Source organism: Podarcis muralis, chromosome 5 (assembly GCF_964188315.1).
Source record: "Podarcis muralis chromosome 5, rPodMur119.hap1.1, whole genome shotgun sequence".
Taxonomy (NCBI): Eukaryota; Metazoa; Chordata; class Lepidosauria; order Squamata; family Lacertidae; genus Podarcis; species Podarcis muralis.
The window spans coordinates 60436775-60455974 of NC_135659.1; positions in this window are offsets into that span (position 1 = coordinate 60436775).

A 19200-nucleotide genomic window follows, 5' to 3' on the forward strand; every position below is an offset into this window, starting at 1 on the left:
TTGGAATGTGAAAATGTTACCTCCCCAACCCCCCCGCTTTCTAATGATGCATAACTAGTCCTCCGACCTCACCTGCCCTTCTTCTTCCCCTTTGGCTTTAAAATCATTCCCTGTCTCTCACTTTCTACCTGATTTCAGTTGATCCAGGGTTCAACACATGAATCTGTGGCTATCCACTCCAATTTGGCCCTTTACTGACTTGTACATTCTACAGAAGAAGCCAATGCAGTCCAGGCTGTTGAAGAGTCAATAAATTCAGCACCTCTGTGGAAAAGAGCCTTTAGGCTACAACCTATAAGCACTTGCTTGGGAAAAGCCCCCATTGAACTCACCGGGGCATACTTCTGAGTAGTACACCATTAGCCACCTGTGATTGTGGGGAGGTGTTCAAGCTGTGGTCCCTGCAATAAGAATAGGTGTCCCACCCTCTTCAAGGCCATTAAATGGTGGGGGGGGTGACTCTTCCCATGCTTTTACTTCATGTTTTTGTGTGCATTCTTAACTGTAAAAACAGTTTCAGGCAATCAGAGATGCAGGGCAAACACAATGAAAAGCACATCAACTCTGATTTCTATGCTTTTTAACCTCCAGAGTGGAGTTTTTGAATCTCTCCAGTGATAAGACATGCAAGCTGTCTCCAAGCTGAGGATGTTACTAATCACTGTTAGGGTGGCCACTTACTCACTGCCAACAAGGAGAGACAAAGGGTGTGTGTGTATAGATTTTCATACAAATTGTACATGCACATTTTTGTATGTAGGTACAAATTTAGAAGTAATTACTATAATTTAAATAGAAATGTACCTGATCAGGCTTGCTTCCAGAGGGTCACTGTTTTGGGGTGAGATTCAATTCAGATTGCCAGCAAATTCAGGTTGCACAATTAAAGTTGATTTGGAGCTTTTCCACTGCAAACTTCCTTCCCCAAAAGATTGGACTTTTCGCAATAAGGAACGTGATGGGGAAAAGCACTGAAGAGTGCGGGATGACACCTGTTGGTTGCAACATCATCTAACCTCCCCACAAGCAAATAAGAATGAATGCTATATAAATTGCTGTCATCTTTTAACCTCCCTGCAAAGAAATCAGGATGAAGGCTCAATAAACAGGTTGTACGGATGCAGCCTAGGTGACCTCTGTGTGTCGGCTGCCCAGGTGCTCATTGAACTTGGACCAGGCAACCCTTCAAATAAAGGTCTCCTTCAGATAGTCATCTGAGGACTATCCTTGGGCAACCCTTCGAATAGAGGTCTGTCCTGTGTAGGCCATGTATCCACCCTAATCAATTAATTTCCAAGTACCTCAACAACCTCACACTGCACTTTGTTTATGGTGCATGGATGGTGTGAGGACATCACATGTGACCCAGCCAGCCACTGGGAGTGCAATTGGGTCAATTCACTTGCAAACAGTTTGGAGTGGTGCACCCATCTGTGATCTGAGCTCACTCATAAGTCAGCCTCTATTTCCCGTTCACCTCAAAGTGCATTGCCCTGGAAAAAGAAACAAGAATGTCAATACTAGCTCATCTGAATCTTCCCTAAGTACAGAAGCTGCGGGTGGGGAGTCAGAGAGGTGCAAACATTCAGATCATCCAGTTCCACCATGTATGTAAGTGTCCTTGGCAGGAGGAATATTCAGGACACCAGAAGTAATATCTGAACCATTTTCAAATCACTACAGATTTTTAAAATTCTATTATAGTATCATCAGCATGGAGACTCTGTGAGCTGCTAGACTAGTAAAGAAGGATGGTAACTTGTGCAGCAGAAGAAAGAGCCATTTACTGTAGCAAAAAGCTCCCTCTAGTGGAAATCCTCTGTGACCACTATAGCAGAACAATCCAAGTTCTAAAAGTAATAAGAATAAAAAAGCTTTTGCTCGCGGCAGAAACTGAAAATAGTTTTAAATTTGAACACACACTCAGAGAAGCTAACATTTTCTGCTTATTTTCTTTAGCACACTAAACTGCTTATTACAGGATTTACATTATCATACCTATCGGCGCTCATCAAAACTTAAGTATTTCTTAACTTTCCCCTCTTTCATCCCATGAAGAACTAAATATCATAAACATCTATTCTTGGGAGGAGGGGAAAAGGAGAAATTCCATCTTTTCCCTGTGTCCTGATCTGACTTTTCGACTGTCAGTACTGTACTTTATAATAGCACTGCTCTAGCATTTTAAATACGAATAGTTTGGCATGTGTGTGTGTGTTTGTTTGAGGGCTTTTGTCGTTTTATTTTTTCAGGCAACCAGTCCTGCAATCTTTGGCAAATGCCCGTTGGCAAAAAGAGATAGAGAGTGAGAGAGCAGAGCAGACCCTCTGACTCCATCGCCTTCCCCATTTATGGCAATGGAAGGGTGCCTGCTGCTTGCACAGGAGCTGCATGAGGGCATCAGATCACACACAGGGCTCTGAATCAGAGGCATGCATTTCTTCTTTTGAGTCACAAAATTACATCCTAGAGTTGCATTGTGTAAAGAAGTCTTGAAGGCCATTTGGCACAGCTTCCTATGCCGAGGGAGTGTTGTTGGGAAATAGAAGATCCTAACCAGTGACACATGGGTGAATTCTGAAATGCAGGAGCTCATCATGACAGCCTCCATAGCCCACACCCGCAAGGCAAATCCAAAAATGCAGGCAGCTGCATTGATCTATGACAGTCACAGAACAGCGACCTGGCAAAGTGCAATGTAGTGGTTAGCATGCTGGAATTTGGCTGGGAAGACCTTGGTTCACATCCCTGATTAGCCATGTGCCTGCAATCCCCTGCTCCATTGAACTTGGTGATGCTTCCTTCAGATTGAGGTTCAACTTGTAAAACGTATTGAGCGCTATCCAAAGATCTCCAGCCAGCCGAAATGCAACCCTTCGTTTGTAATTAGAAATGCAAACAATCTTGCAAAGGAGTGTGACTATTCAAACTGCTAGCATGAAATATTAACCCCATGAAACAAATGAAGCATCGTGCCTCTGCTTTATTATTTTCCTCATTTTCCATCCATGCTAATTTGTCACAAACAATAGTAAAAGTCGAAAGCCTCATTATTGCTACATTCACTTGCCAGAGCAAGGAAAGTCCATCAATTACTCTGGTGGTTTGGCAGATGAAGTGATGGCTTCTGCTCTGAAATAAGTCCCAAAGCGACACTCCACTTGCCCTTTGTTCCTATTTCGCTACTCCACTGATCCTAACTCAGGCCAACCAAAACTGAACCTAACTCAGATCCACTGAACCAAATGCAGCCCACTAGCCATGTAGTGTTCTCGGCCAGGTGTTTGACAGCACCTCTATTGCTCCAAGTTCCCAGCAGGAGCGGCCAGCTGATCAAGGAATGAAATAAATGGATTTCTTAACTTCGCTCTATTTCAATTGGTCTACTGTATGATTAATACAAGGGCTAAATACAGAATTCAGGTTTCTAGGTGCCATCATCATCAAATGTCTAGATATTCAGGCAGTCTGACACATGGGATTATTACGTTCCAGAGTTATATCCTGAGCATGACAACAAAATCTGTTCATCCATATTTCCCAAAATAACTTTTTCATAGCAATGTGACACAAATCCACAAATTGCCCGTGATTAATTGGGCCTTGTTTTGACGCCTCAGTGGGAAGGACCTCCTCGAGTTAACATAAAATTCTGAATCTTAATGAAAGGTTAGCTACTGAAATCAATGTGGTGATGGGACAGCCATTCCTTCTGTGTCACAGGAGCTGCAAATGTGGGAAGCGAATGCTTCTGCTGCTGCAGATATCACCGCATCCTACACCCAGCTCTGCCTTCTTGTCACTCTGGTGCATTCATCTCCCTCTCTCCCTCTCCATACCCACCCCCTCTGACTCTACTGTCCCCTCGTGTTACACAGGATTCCTTGAGAATGAATACGAGACGGCAGGCACCATTCCTGCCATTGTAGCACAAGTGCATTTACATCTAACAGCATCAGTATACCAGAGAAAAGCATGCACAAATATCGGCAGTTCCCTTGGCACGCCTCTCCAACAATCTGATATAGCAGGGGTTCTATCAAGGCAGGGTGAGGAGCCTCACACCCAGGGGCCGAATGTGGCCAGGTCTTTTTTATTTGGCCCTCAGAATTTGTTCTGGGTTACACTTCCTCCTCAGCCACACGGCCTCTTCCAGGAAGGGTTATGGGAGGGTTTTGATTCAGTTTGCATTTAAAGCCAAGCCTATCTAACTCACACTCTCTGAAACAACAGGAGAATTGAAATGCAGATGCCCTTCACATTCACACTTCCCTGAATTTTGTAGTGCAGCTCTCCAGCCAAGTATACCAGGGTTAGGTATCTGTCAAAGACGCATATATTACTGAAAACAGCATATTGACATGTTTATATTGGGATTAACCTCCACTAAAAGGCTGGTGAGTTTTCAAGAGGGCTTTTAGCTGATGTGGGAAGGTAGAAAATTGGACTTAAGATTGGAAAAATGAGAAATAGAAATTGAGAGGTTCACTCATCCCTATGCCCCAGCCCCCCGCTTCACTAGCTATGTTAAACTCCTCTGGAGTATTTGTGCCTGGTTGTGACCCTGAACTCTGATAATGCCTTGTGCTTGCCTGGATGGAGGAGAGAAAACAGAAAGGAACATGTGAGTGTGGGTAAAACTAGCCTATTGTAAAAGGAAAAAATTGCATTCATTGCCCTGCCCACTTTTTGCCTCTGGCCCCACCCACCACTTGCAAGTGTTGTCTGGAAAGTTGTCTAGAAGGGAGTGTGGCCTTTTGGTCTGAAAATGCAAGTTCCCCACTTCTTCTGAAAGCTATATCATGGCATACTCTAAAAAGAGGCAGAGCTTGGAAGGAGATTAACAGTGAAGGCTTACCCTCCAACATTTATCCGATGAAAATAGGGATGCCTCATTCCATAATGATAATTTTACTATTTATACCCCACACATCTTACTGGATTGCCCCAGCCACTCTGGGCAGCTTCCAACATATATAAAAATATAATAAAGCATTAAACAATAATTAAACTTCCCAATACAGGATTGCCTTCAAATGGCTCAGGGGTCAGAGAACTCCATACCCTTCAACATTTCTCCAATGAAAATAGGCACATCCTAAGGAAAAGCGGGACATTCCAGGATCAAATGAGAAACCGGGATGGCTTCTCTAAATCAGGGATGTCCTTGGAAAATTCTCAGAAGGGAAGTTCTAAACTGGAAACGCAGAACATGTTCTTCTGAAGCCTCCCAAGAATTAACAAGCTCTTGCTGAGCTATAGCAATGCTTAAAGGTGTTGGTGCTCTCCTGGGGAAAATGGTAGCATGCAGAACATTGCTGTCAGGAATTACTTAAGTGTTTGTTAACCACATTCCAGCACCATTCTGGGCCAATCCTATAAGCTCTTATGCAAGATGCAATCTCTAATGCAAGCAGATGCCAGAAAGGAGAAGACCACAGCATGCAAATCCACATGCGGAGATACAGCCTTAGAATAAAGGACTTGTAAAGGTTAGGTGAGACACCGGAGGCAGAGAACATGCCTTGTACTGTATGTGGAAATTCCTAAATTCATTCCCTGGCACGACATCCCAGCTGACCATTGAAGACCATCCTTCTGCCTTCCTCACCTAGCTGGTACATGCCCTGCTTCTTCCCATTCTATGATTCCATTAAGGATCTCAAAGAGGGCTGGATAGGTGCATATCAAGGATACCTTAGGCCTGTCTTGGGACTAGCAATTGGTCTTATTGGCGTATGGGTTCCTTTTAGTCCCATGCTAATTTGCTTTTCTGAAAGGCTTGTCCTCTGCTGCTCTGACCCCTCCAGGGGATGAAAAAGAGGTCTCTTTTCTCCGAGCACAGTCAATACAGCCCCTTCTCCAGGACTACATTCAATTAAAATACACTTTAAAACCTGCTGAAAAGAAGTGGAACTGTACAGCTTCCCCTTAATCCCATCACAAGGTCTGTTATGTAAGTTGCCAAAGCTGTTAATTCTGTAGCTTTTCATGTATTGCCACCTCCTTCAGGCACCGTTTCCTCTTCTCTCTCCCCCCCCCCCCCGCTTTATCTGTTGCTTCTTCTGTTTCCCCAATCCTCTGCAGTTTTGTCAACTTCAGCAGCAGAAACTGTGCTGTGCAGATATCCAGTCCCCCATGCCCCCCCCCACCAAAAAAAAAAGGCTGCCTTTTCCCCATTTCACCTGGATGGATGTAAGGCTGAGAAGTACAACTGGCAGTCTTCCATCTTTCTCTCTCTTGCTCTCTCTTTAAGAACATTATCAATTAAGCCAATTCTTTCAGGGCCCCTCCAGACTGGTGGGCTGGTTGTTGTTGCAGGTATATTCTGCTACATACTAGTGATGCAGTAATAGTGCATTATTATTATTATTATTATTTTACTTGTACTGCCCATCTGACTGGGTTTCCCCAGCCACTCTGGGGAATTAGCAGTGAATTCATTGTGGTCCGATGAAATCAGAGAACTCAGTATCTCTCCTCCCCACCACCAAAAAGAAAAACACTCTGCCAACATTGCACACTATGCATTTAACATAACATGTACTCATCCTGGGCACTTTTAGCTGATGGCAACTCACATGCTCTGCAGTTTGCCAAAACAACCTGGAGCACATTTGGGAGGGTCCTTCCTCCCATCTCTAAAATTGGACTGACTGGGGATATTATTGCCATCTGGCCAGTGAAAACTTATTGACATTTCTAAATATGACAAAACAGAAGGGAGGTACCAGTTCAGGAAACACAATGGGAAGCTTCAAGGATATGCAGCAACCATCATTTATCATGGGTCCCAGGTTATCAACAGTTCAAAAGACACCTTCAGCAGTTATGTGTGTGAAGTGGTTTGCATCAGTTTGTACCAGAGGTGGGAAAGCCATGGCCCTATGAGTCACATGCAGCCCTCAGTTGCATTATATGCAGCCCCCACCCCAGTGTGCCCCCCCCGGCATCTCCCCATTCCACTTGTAGCTTCCACCAGTTCTGCAGTGAACTAGCCACAATCATGTGGAGAGACTGCCAAACAAGTACCGTATTTTTTGCTCTATAAGACGCACCAGACCACAAGACGCACCTAGTTTCTGAGGAGGAAAACAAGAAAAAAAATATTCTGAATCTCAGAAGCCAGAACAGCAAGAGCGATCGCTGTGCAGTGAAAGCAGCAATCCCTCTTGCTGTTCTGGCTTCTGGGATAGCTGCGCAGCCTGCATTCGCTCCATAAGACGCATACACATTTCCTCTTACTTTTTAAGACGGAAAAAGTGAGTCTTATAGAGCAAAAAATACGGTACTTCACTGAACTCCAGTGCTCAGCTACGGAGTGTGGTGACCAGGAGAGCACCATAAAATCCTTTGGAAAGATTAACTACGGTAGTTGTCAGTTAACATGCACTTAACGGTTTGCTAGTCTCTGTGGCTGCACCCAGGTAAGCTGTTTATTGATCATTCAACCTGATTTGTTTGCAGAGATATTATAGAATATTGCCTATTTAAAGAGCATTCATTCAGATTTGTTTGTGGGGATGGTATATGTGCTTCAACACAACTGTTATCCCACATTTCCATTTTCCTGCCACTTTCCCTCTTGCATAAAGCCCAATATTGGGAGGAAGTGGATTTGCGGCACAAGACCTCCCTATCAACTATAATGGTGCAACCTGAATTTGGATAATGATATGGGTGCTTTGCTGAGCCTTCTGGGTGTCTATGTCATAGAAATACCCTGGAAAAGAAGAGGTGGCTAGTGCAGAGGGGTCGCAAACAGTGGGAGTGTTTCAGAGAAAAGATTTTGTTATTTTCCCTAAACAACAACACCCAGTTCAACCAGCTGTAATAGCTGCCCACATGTTCCCTGCTGAGAGCTGCAGCCAGGGAGGGGTAGAGGGATTCCTTGCAAAACATCTGCTCATATTATGTCCAGTTGAATTAGTACTTACCAGACTCGTGCTTCCCTGGGCAATAAACCTCCCAAAGTTATAAAAAGACTTAACTCTTCACTCGCTACCAACAGCATCAAAGTATTATTTGGAAAGACAACATTGCAAAGCTTAGGGCTAGGAACACTGGGAGATTTGGGCGAAATCACTTATTCTGCACTACAGGCTCACTAATTCACTTGGGGACAGATCACAACCAGTGCAGCTGCTATAAAACTGGTTGAAGATGTTCCCACTTCCCCACGCCAAAGAGGAGGAGGGTTGCAGGAGCTTGCAGCAGCTCAACTCTCAGACTTTGTTCAAAGCCAGCTCAGCACAGAATGCATTGCAGTAATCCATCACCCCAAAGGAGGCATGGACTACTGTGGCAAGGTCTCTGCCCTCCAGGCAGGCGGACAACTTAGTATTTGAGGAAATTGAGAGAAAGCACACCTGGCCCAATAACAAGTAATTCCTGTGCTCCAGAAGTGCCTCGTACCATTTGCACTTTGCCTGGAAACACCTTTAGTCTGTGGTCCTTCACAGTCTTTCAATGATTAGATATAATGTAATATAGACAGGTGTGCTGTCTATATTCTATAACTCTAGGGAGTGGAGGTGTCATCAGCCCCCTCAATATTCCTTAGCAGGGGGCTCAGTGGCCCCCCCCATATGGAGGGGACAGAGGAGGCCAAACCACTGAGCCGAGTGTGGCATAGCATCATTGGCAGGTGAGCGTGAGAGAGGAGGAGCCATGGCCATTGAAGCTGTGCAGCACTGGGCAAGGCCTCCTCCTGATGACACACCTCCCAAATTTCCTAATGATTGCTCCCCACAGCTTCATGTGGATGATAAATAGCACTGGGGACATGATGATACCAAGAGGGGCAAGGGGCAAAAGAACACAATTGGCCACATCATTGCAACTACATTTGCCACATCATCAGGCTGCATCAACTGAAACTGATGCCTTGATGTAGTAGCAGATATTGTGATGGACCCCTCACTGGAGAGCAGACTGCAGTGAATGTGGATGTGGTGCCAAGATTGCCAAATAGAGGCAATTGACTTCACCTCCAAGTATGTTGCAAACCGGTAATGGTGGGCTTCCAAAATGTCTAAAACTCCATTTTTTGGAGTAGATATTATCAGATCCTGGACAATGCAAAAAAGTCTCCAGAGTGGCTACTTGAAGATGCAATGGAAGCAAAGAAGTGGGTCTTCTTTGCTGCCCTCAATGTCATGCAATAGGCATAATTTGGTGCTCTCACTCATGATTGGTTAGCTTCACCACACATCTGTTGCCACTTGTGCTTTAGCCATCATTTGGCTTCTTTCTTCACTCTTAGACCTCTGGTATACCAGGGCTGCTTTTATGGCTGAATGTTTGTGGCTGTTCTACTTTGTATTCTAAGGAGGAGTTTTGGTTCATTTGTTTTTCACTATATTCTTGTTATACACCACTTTGAACATCTTCCAGCAGAAAGACATTAAGAAACCCCACACGGCTATGGGGTAATGTTTCAAAATGACTGTAGAACATTCATAGAAGTTCAGTGCACACTGCTGTGAAAAGTGTCACTTTCCTCATTGCACAGGTTGAAAAACCAATGCACTTAAGGATACAGAGTGAGTCACTGAAGGAGGACTCTGGAAGGCTAATATCCCCTGTGTTTTGTTATGATTCAGATAAACAAGTACTATGAATTCTCATGAGTTTGGAACTGCTCCGGAAAGAATCAGATTCTCTCAATTCATGCAGAAGAACCCTGTAGTGGACCTTTATGTATGTCACATTATACATCTGGGTGTTCAAAGTCTGGATAATGCATTGAACATGAACAGCAATTGTTTAAGCCATTCAGTATTGTGCACTTGGCTAAACCTGCTTTCATAGAAACCTGGATGTCCTCTGAAACAGCCAGAAGTGACCTTTGCTGATATCAGGAAGGTGGGCATGAGGAGGATTATTGGATAACCCATATAATGAAGGGTTTCATGTGTTTCAGAATACCCAGAACCTCAATAAAATCCACATGCAGCCCTTGAAGGAATCAGAAAACCCCTAGAGAGATGCTTTTAATTCATAGCTGCATACTTCATACACCCATAGTGCCTCATTGGGCCATAGAATAGACACATGCACACACAACTCTTTAATTCATAGTTTATTTATTTGCTTCTTCCATTTAAACCCCACCTGTCCATGAACTTTGTTGTTGTTGTTTTTTAAAAAAGTATTTATTATTTTCTGATATTCCAAATAACCAGAAACAGTATTAGAACAAATGTCCTAGGCCAGATGGGGAGGTGTTTTGGTCTTGTGCAACAAATCTAGTCCTTGCAGTCTTTCCCATTGCCCCTGTACACAATTCTCTTGCCATGGCCAGCAGCTGCTGTGAACCAGAGAGGATTCCAAAAATGGAATAGCACTGGGGACCATCCAATGAATGTTGCCAAAGGCTCTGTTTTCTGAAGCCAAACTCTATTGATGAAGTGTCACTGGCTTGGTGGTGACCTTTTTTTCAAACACAGCTGGGTGAACAAACCTCATACAGAGAGCTGGACGCAGATGAACTGCAAAGGACTTCATCAATATCTATTACAATATTAGCAATGGTTTGGAAATGCTTGGATTATATCCTTAAATCATCATCATTTCCCCAAAGGAGTCCTATAGCCCAGAGTTGGAACTTTTGTAAACACTCTGTAATTTAATATTTGAGTTGATTTCTGATCTCAGTTTCCATTTATTAACCCTATATTTATTAAAAGAAAGGTCTCGCTTCATAGTCCTGTTCCTTCTTCGTGTATGAATCTCTCCCTACTGGTACTTGAAAAATTTGCACTTAGAATCTCCATTTCACATCTTTGCTCTTTGCCATGTCATGTCATGAAGATTGTTCATAAGGATTCTTACCAAGGAGCTCAGCTGGAATTCTGCTCATGCCCTGGAACTGTGTGATTCCTTTTGTTTTGCTCAGCAGATAACTGTACAAAGAGTGTGGACTTTTTGCCAGTGCATAGAGGAAACCAGTCTTGACACAGATTTATGGGGGAAAATTACTGGTACTCAAGTGATTGAAGAGTGCATGAACTCTAGGTGTATGCTAATGACCTAATTACAGTATATACCTGTAGTATTTGCCAACTGCTAGCACAAGTCTCTATTTAGTCTTCATTAGCCCTAGTAAGAACAAAATCTTCCTCCTGATTGGCACTGTCCTTCTGGTAACTTAAATAACAGTCATTTGCATCTAAGAGTAATCCACTTGGGACACCTCTGTCAATCAAGTCAAAATATGGTATAGACTTAATACAACTTTGTTCTTAATGGCTTTTGCCCTGCACTATTTCCCCCTAGCACTACCCCATCAGTTTGCAGTGGGAAATGTGTAATGTTATACTTACAGTGAATCAGTAAATTTACCCATCATCTTGCAACTACTTTTGCTATGTTTCTAATTATGTTCCACCACCACCATGTTGTAAGCCGTCTTGAGCATGGTTTTAACTGTGGAAAGGTCACATGCAAATATAATTATGTATGTATGTAAGGATATGTACAGACCTGGTGACAGGGTTTTTTTCCAGAGAGAAAATGGTTTTGTTTCTCACCATGACATGGAAAGCCCAAAGAAGCCCTCTGGTGCCATGTGCTTTACACTGTGTAGGTGGGCCAGAAGGGAGATAATGAATACAAGATGCCTGGAAACCTTAGGGCAGTTCAATGCTCACAGCTTCATCATTTAATATTATTCTGTGCCACTGTTCCTCATCTGTTCAATCAGAATAATAGTTCTTCTAGAGGCTGAATCACCCATCTCTTCCAAATGAGTCATCTGAATAATTTGTCCTGCACACAATCCTCGACTTTGCATGTCACAGAAAACCTCTTATGGGCTGAACTATGTTATGCCAAATCTTGATTTGCGCCTATGTTGAAGAATTAAGAAGTGTTCACTGCAGACACACAATGCAGTTGGTGCACAGAGAAAACAGCATTTGATCTCACAAAACATAGCTCTGTGTAAACTGGCACTAACTCAAGGAGTTGTGTAGTATGCAGGTAATGCAATGTTTAGGGTCCTGTAAAAGTAGTGGAGTATATGATTCAGTTAATTCAAAATGTGTTGCAATTGCCTGCAGCGTTGCAAATATAATTGGAAGCACAGGAATATGGACCTCTTTTCATCATTGCCCATCTGCTCCCACATGCAACAGGCAGCCACTGCATTAAACATGGAGGTGGGGGGAAGCTTTCAGCCTTTCAGCCGGACTGGGAGGCAAATGCACTGCTTTCAAGAGAACAAATGTGGTGTGTATTCAGACTGCTAACAGCAGCAAATGACTAATGCATGTCATTTCTGAGATGCTATCTCTGCATGGACAAGCACACACTGATCCAGGTTTAAATTGGGTGTGATTTTAGCTGAGACGGCGCTAATTTATTTTCTCTGCTACTTCAGCGATTCTTGTGCTTTTACCAGGGTGAAATCATCCAGAACCTATTCTCTAAGAACAAAGGGTTAAAAGATTATCCTGCTACAACAGCAGCCAAAAAAAATAAAAAATCAAGGCCTTGGGCAGCATCGTACATATATCTGAGTTTGCCAATGTTCAGATCATTGTGTTTGCCCCCAGAAAGGTGTGGCTGCTTAAGAAATATTCTTTGAATCCTGATGGGATGTTGTGGTTGAATAGGGGTCCAGAGGCTTCCTGAATGACCATGAATAGGTACTAAATGACCATGAATAGGTCCATGAATAGGTCCTGGGAATGCTTTCCATGTTACAAAATTTTGGCACGAAAGACAACTCTGTGTAGGAGTTAATGTGCAACTCATGCATGAATTATCACATGATCAAACATACTGTACTAGCTGACCCAGTTCCTGAAGTCAGCAGGGTAGAGACAGCTACATGCAGTGACATGGTACATGGTTTTCTCTGTAAAGGTAAAAAGGTAAAGGTAAAGGATCCCTGGATGGTTAAGTCCAGTCAAAGGTGACTATGGGGTTGTGGCACTCATCTCGCTTTCAGGCCGAGGGAGTCAGCGATTGTCCACAGACAGCTTTCCGGGTTATATGGCCAACATGACTAAACTGCTTCTGGTGCAATGGAACACCATGACAGAAACAACAGTGCACAGAAATGCTGTTTACCTTCCTGCCGCGGTACCTATTTATCTACTTGCACTGACACACTTTTGAACTGCTAGGTTGGCAGGAGCTGGGACAGAGCAATGGGAGCTCACTCTGTTGCGGGGATTCGAATCACTGACCTTCTGATCAGCAAGCCCAAGAGGCTCAGTGCCTATGTTGTGACCACAGTTCCAACCGCGTCCCATGTCTTCTCTGTTGTGACACCTTGACTATGGAATTCTCTCTCTCTCTGGAGGGCACAGACAGATGCTACATTTCTGGACTTCTGGTGCCAGTTTAAGACACATGATTACCCAGGGCTTTGGTGGAATTTAATTGAAATGTCCAAATCCTGGGTTTATTATGAACTGCTTCTGCTTTATTGTCTTGCTGTTGTAAGGGTTTTTAGAAATGTTGGTTGTTTCATTGTAGGTTTAATAATCTTAGTTATGTTTGTTTGTTTAGTGTTTGCAAACTGCTCTTGGATCTATTTTGATGAAGTGCAGTTTAGATGTTCCATAAATAAATGTGGGCTGTTCTTTTCATGTACACATAGAATACACAAGCTGGGAAGTGGTAGCCATTTGAGGCTTCCCAGTGAATGTACCCATACAGAAAAACTCATATATGCAATGGTACATGAGCTTTCCCCCTGCTCTGACATTGTTTTAAGACAATGTGAAATGGTCTCCAATATCTTGCTTTGATGCATGCATTCATAATGTACAAAATACTTTACTGTCTTTATTTATTCATTCTCCAAACAGGATGTGAAGGTGACCACTATTACCCCCAGAACTGAGGCTGCGAGACAGTGGGAACCCTCAATTATCAGTTAAGGGAGTTGGACATGTTTAACCTGGAGAAGAGAAGACTGAGAAGTGATATGATAACTATCTTCAAATATCTGAAGGACCCAAAACAATGGATTCAAATAATAACAACAGAGATTCTGACTAAACATTAGGAATAAATTTCTGACAAGTGGAACAGACTGCCTTGAAAGGTGGTGGATTCTCCTTCATTGGAGATTTTTAAACAGAGGTTGGATGGTCATGCGCCAGAGGTTCTTTAGCTGTAATTCCTGCATTGCAGGGGATTAGACTAGATAACCCTTGGAGTCCCTTCCAAATCAGCAATTGTATGACTCAGTGAGTGATTTGTTCCAAGCCATACAATAAACCAGACTACTAAAATCCTAGGCTAGCTTTCCATCCATTTAAGATACACAGGCTTTCAGCCCAGTTTTTCGGTGGAATAAGACATCATCATCAATCTTTTTCAACTACTTTTGCCCAAACAACTATTAAGTTTTGTGAGTTCACAAGGTTCAAGTCAAGCAGAAGCTTGTGGTTCTCTACCTTTTTCAAAAGATTCCAAAAATATGTGCTAAAAGGGCAACCCTAGTGACTCACAGCCCTTGCTGTCTGCTCCATCTCTTATGTCTATTTTAATGCACAGAAACATGTGCGTTTCCCCTGTCTGATGCTGCAGATGCTCCTAGCTCCATTCATCAGCAGGATTCAAAAATAGACTGACATCCTTCCATCAGAACCAGCCTGGCACACCCTGGGATTGGAGCACAAATGCCATTTAGCTCCTTCCTTGAAAGTTGGAAAACCATTCAAATAGTGCATAAACCCCTATCCACCTGAGATTAGGTGTGGGGGGTGTGTGTGTGTGTGTGTGTGTGTGTGTGTGTGTGTGTGTGTGTGTGTATGTGTGTGTGTGTGTGTGTATTTATTTATTCAGAGAATGCATCAGCCCTGCTTTTCTTTATCCAGCCTCTTGCAGGCATTTTCCTGGGAATTCTGGCTGTCCCAAATGCAAGCTCAAGGCAGGACGAGAAAAACAAAGCCAGAAGCTTCTAAACCATCCCAAAGACAACCTCATTGCTATTCGCATGCAGAAATCTTTTTATGGTTTTCTTTTTTATTGATTTAATGAAATAAGAAGAAGAAGCAGGTTGGAGGGAGAGGATAATAAAATGAAACGGCTGCAAAAAGGAGAGAGAGAGAAAGAGAGAGAGAGAGAGAAGTCCGATTCCAGCTCAAGCAAGGCCTAATCTCCCCTCCTTCTCCCCTGTGAAGAATAAACCGAATCACCTACCAGCAGCACTGAGTAAATGATTGCAGGCTTGTCACTTTGGTAGGACAGAGTCATAAGTCACACACGCCCTGCACACTCCTGAATTATGGTCACCTTCATGCCCCAGGCGGAGCTGCCATACTTTACCCCTGGCATCCAGGGCTCCCTATGTGGCTGGTTTTAAGCAAAGGTCGATAAGCCTGCCTCCCTTGGCAGTGACACTGAGAAAAATGGGTTGTGTAAAATACTGTCAGGGCTGGGCTGCCCAGGCTCAAGAGACTCGCTTCAATCAATCTCAGTAAACAGATACTTTTAAAGGCCTGCTGTGCCCACATCCTCCTCTTCCCCCTTTGTTTTTTCTCTTTGGAGGCCGCCCCTTTCTTCCTTGCTTCCTGGATCCTTCACACTTACTTCTACCCAGCATCAGTTCCACTAGGGCTTCACCTTAATAGTCCAATAAACTGCTCCATGGAGCTGGAACTTTAGATTTAACAAGGGCTTTGGGAATGGCCATATGAACGCGCTACTGGCCCTGCTACACAGAGGGCCTCTGTCATCTTGCATTGCCTGCAAGCGTAGCTGGGTAGTAACTTACACAGTGCAACGAAGAATCAGACAGAAGCAGTTTGAGAGCCAGTAAGGAATGCTCTCCAGCTTTGGAATACACAAATTAGAGCTCTTGTGGGACTATCCTAGTTTGTTACAGGTTCACATGCTGCATTTGTTTTTCTGTACTACTCAAGAGACTAGTAATTCAAGAACAGGGCCCATGGTAATATAACCATATCTCTTTCTTTAAATTTGCCACCAGCTAAGCCTTCTTGGCCATTAGGCAGAGTAGGGCAACTGCCCCATAGAGTAGATGTTGGGGACCTTGGCAAGAGGCTACTTACTAGCTGTTCCTCCTGGGCCCCACAGCAATTAAGAACATAAAGAGCCTGTTGGATCAAAGCAATGGCCCATCTAGTCCAGCATCCTGTTATCACAGCAGCCAACCAGATTCCTGTAGGAAACCCAGAAGCAGGATTTGAGCACAAGAGCCCTCTCGTCTCCTGTGGTTTCCAGCAACCAGAATTCAGGAGCACTGCTGCCTCCAACTGTGGAGGCAGATAGTGGCCATCCTGGCTAGTAGCCATCATTAACCTTCATGAATTTGTCTAATCCTCTTCTAAAGTCATCTATGTTGGTGGCTATCACTGCCTCCCATGGGAGCAAGTCCCATAGCTTAAGAAGTGCCGTATTTTTCGCTCCATAAGACGCACCTGACCATAAGACGCACCTAGTTTTTAGAGGAGGAAAACAAGAACAAAATATTCTGAACAAAACAATGGGTGTATGATTTTTGTGGTTCATGCTGTTGCCACAGACATGATATGTGATTTGACGGTGAGTTTCTCTCCTCATTGCTTGCTTTAGTATTCCTGTCGCCTCTCCTTGCAAGTTCACTGTCTTTACCTCCCCCCTCCCAGGCAGCCTCCTTTATCGCTAGAGTCCTTTATCTCCCTCCCGATTGCTTGCCGATCAGCTGTTCAGGGGCTTTGTTTCAACACCCCCTTCCCTCTTTCTAAAAGAAAAAAAGAAAAAAGCACGATCTGCTTTTTGCCCCTGGGCAATTTGGCTCCAGGGACCACACATTCGCTCCATAAGACACACAGACATTTCCCCTTACTTTTTAGGAGGAAAAGGTGCGTCTTATGGAGCGAAAAATACATTACTTTCTTCATTGGATGCCCATGAGTTCTGTCACTATTTATAATTGTCTGGAGTGCAGCGCTGTCCATGGTCTGTCCTGGGACCCCTAATGCTCCCCCACCCCAGCTTACTTTGCAACTTTAAACTCCCACCGCCCAGTGTTAGGCAACCACAGGCACTTTCACAATTTCTCCATCCAGAATGCCTTGCTCTGAAGGAAGGACACCCCTGCCAGTCCTTCCTAGAGGGAGGCAGGGAGGGTGGAAGTGGCAAGCCTCTCTAGGCATGTGGGCCATCCAGCAGAGGCAAGTAGTAGTCCAGGGGCGAGACACCAATTTACCACCTCCTGCACCTGCCGACTGAAGCTGTTGACTTCTTTTGCCTAATTGTCATGAATACACACTCGTTGTTTTTCCAAGACTCCCTGACACTAATAGAAAAGGGTCCCTGAATGACACATTACAGAGAAGAGAACTTGGCAGTGGGATCCTCTTTTCATTAAGCGGCTCATGTTCCTCATAGCATCCAGAGAGGTCTTCTGGTTTCCTAAAGGACAGTCCAGGCTGCCTTATGCCTCTCCCCAACTGCACATGCTTGCTAAAGTTCATGATCACCTAACACAGAAGTCTAACTCTTCTTGATGATTGCTGATAAAGAATTCATATTGCTCTGCTGCTTCATGGCGCTTTGGGGAACGGTGGGCCTCTGAAGCTGCCATCAGAGCTGACAGCGCTGAGACAGCGCTGCCATATATCTTTCTATCCTGATCTGCAGAGAGAAACAAGCCGGTTGAGACATTCTGCACTGCTCTGTGTTCAATTGCCACATGGGATGGGATGTGTGTGAGAGAGTAGCATCCTCTGCCACCACAGTTCAAGGATATGGGTGCCACTTCCTGCTGGCAAGTTGTGAAGCAGCTGAAAAACAGGCTTCTGCATTCCAGCGAAACCACCACCATTAGGATTTCCAGTGGGGCGTTTGCCGCTGATATGCAAACTTACAGCAGAATAAAGGAATTCACAGGGGAGACAAAATAGTGTGGGGCGGGGGGTGGGGAGAGGAGATGCTTGATTTCATGTGCCTCGAGACCATATCCTAGGACAAGTTGGTTATTCACTTTACCTTGGCCGTGATGATTAATGAGCAGCAAAGCAGCGCTGGGTAGGGAACTACTTCTTATGACATTATCTGATGCCAGAGCTCAGTCGCCGTTGTAAACAGGCAGACTAGGAAGCAGGGAATTGGCAGTGGTGGGGCAGAGAGAGAGAGAGAATGTTCCCATACAGCTACTTTATTTTGTTACTTTGAAGCTGTTTTACAGCAACCATAAAAGCTTGCCGTAAATCAGGGCCTTAGCTATAAAATACAGGGACAGCCACAGTTAGATGAATCTGAAAGGGGCTAGGTCCCCCCCCCCCTTCTGCCACCGGTAGCCCGGAGGATGGTGAGAAGCTCCCCACCTTCTCTGTTTCTTTACAGCCACCTGGTGAGAGGAGAAGTAATAGGGGGTGAAGAGGAGCTGAAGGAGCCACTGCTGATATGAAAATATCGCTCCAGGCACAAGCTTGGTGCAACAACTGGGCTTGTTTGTGTGGGTGGGTGTGGGTGGGTGTGTTTTAAAGAAGACTTTTTGCATTGCAGAAATTTTACATCCCTCCCCTTCCCCTCGTCAATTTTATGGGCAGGCAATTGGCGCAGGGGGGGAAATAAACTCTTTATAAGAGCACAATGTTAGTGTTTTGTTTGTTTTTTTAATGTGATTACACTGCCTGATATATTCATAGCTCAAGTGCCTTCCTTTAAAGAGTCAATTTTTTATGATTTTATTGTCAGATCCAAATTCAATTAAAGGGCTGCTGTGGAAATCAAGTCCACTCGCTTTTGGAGGAGGGAAGGAGGACACGGTCATTTTTATTGGGTTGAGCTCATTTTGGCGACACACAAGTACTGTGCCATCCAAATTCCCAGAAATCAATGGGTTGTAAGCCTGCATTATCTTCCTACTGGATTGCAGCCTTAGGGCAAAACCAGGCTGGACTTTTTGCGTGTGTACAATATGCTGCTGATAGTCAAATAAAGAAGAGGCACAATACTTACTGCTTCTTGTGATATGTCCCTGTCCCTGCTTTTCTTCTTCTTCTTATAAAGCACAAATCTTGTTACTCATTAAGTGGTACAGCCTTTGGGTCAAATAAGATCATAGGCAAGCTGTCTTATACTGTGTCCATCTAAGCTCAGTATTGTTTAGCAGTGTTTCCCAAACTTGGGTCTCCAGCTGCTTTTGGACTACAATTCCCAGCATCCTTGACCACTCGTTTTGCTAGCTAGGGATGATGCGAGTTGTAGTCCAAAAACAACTAG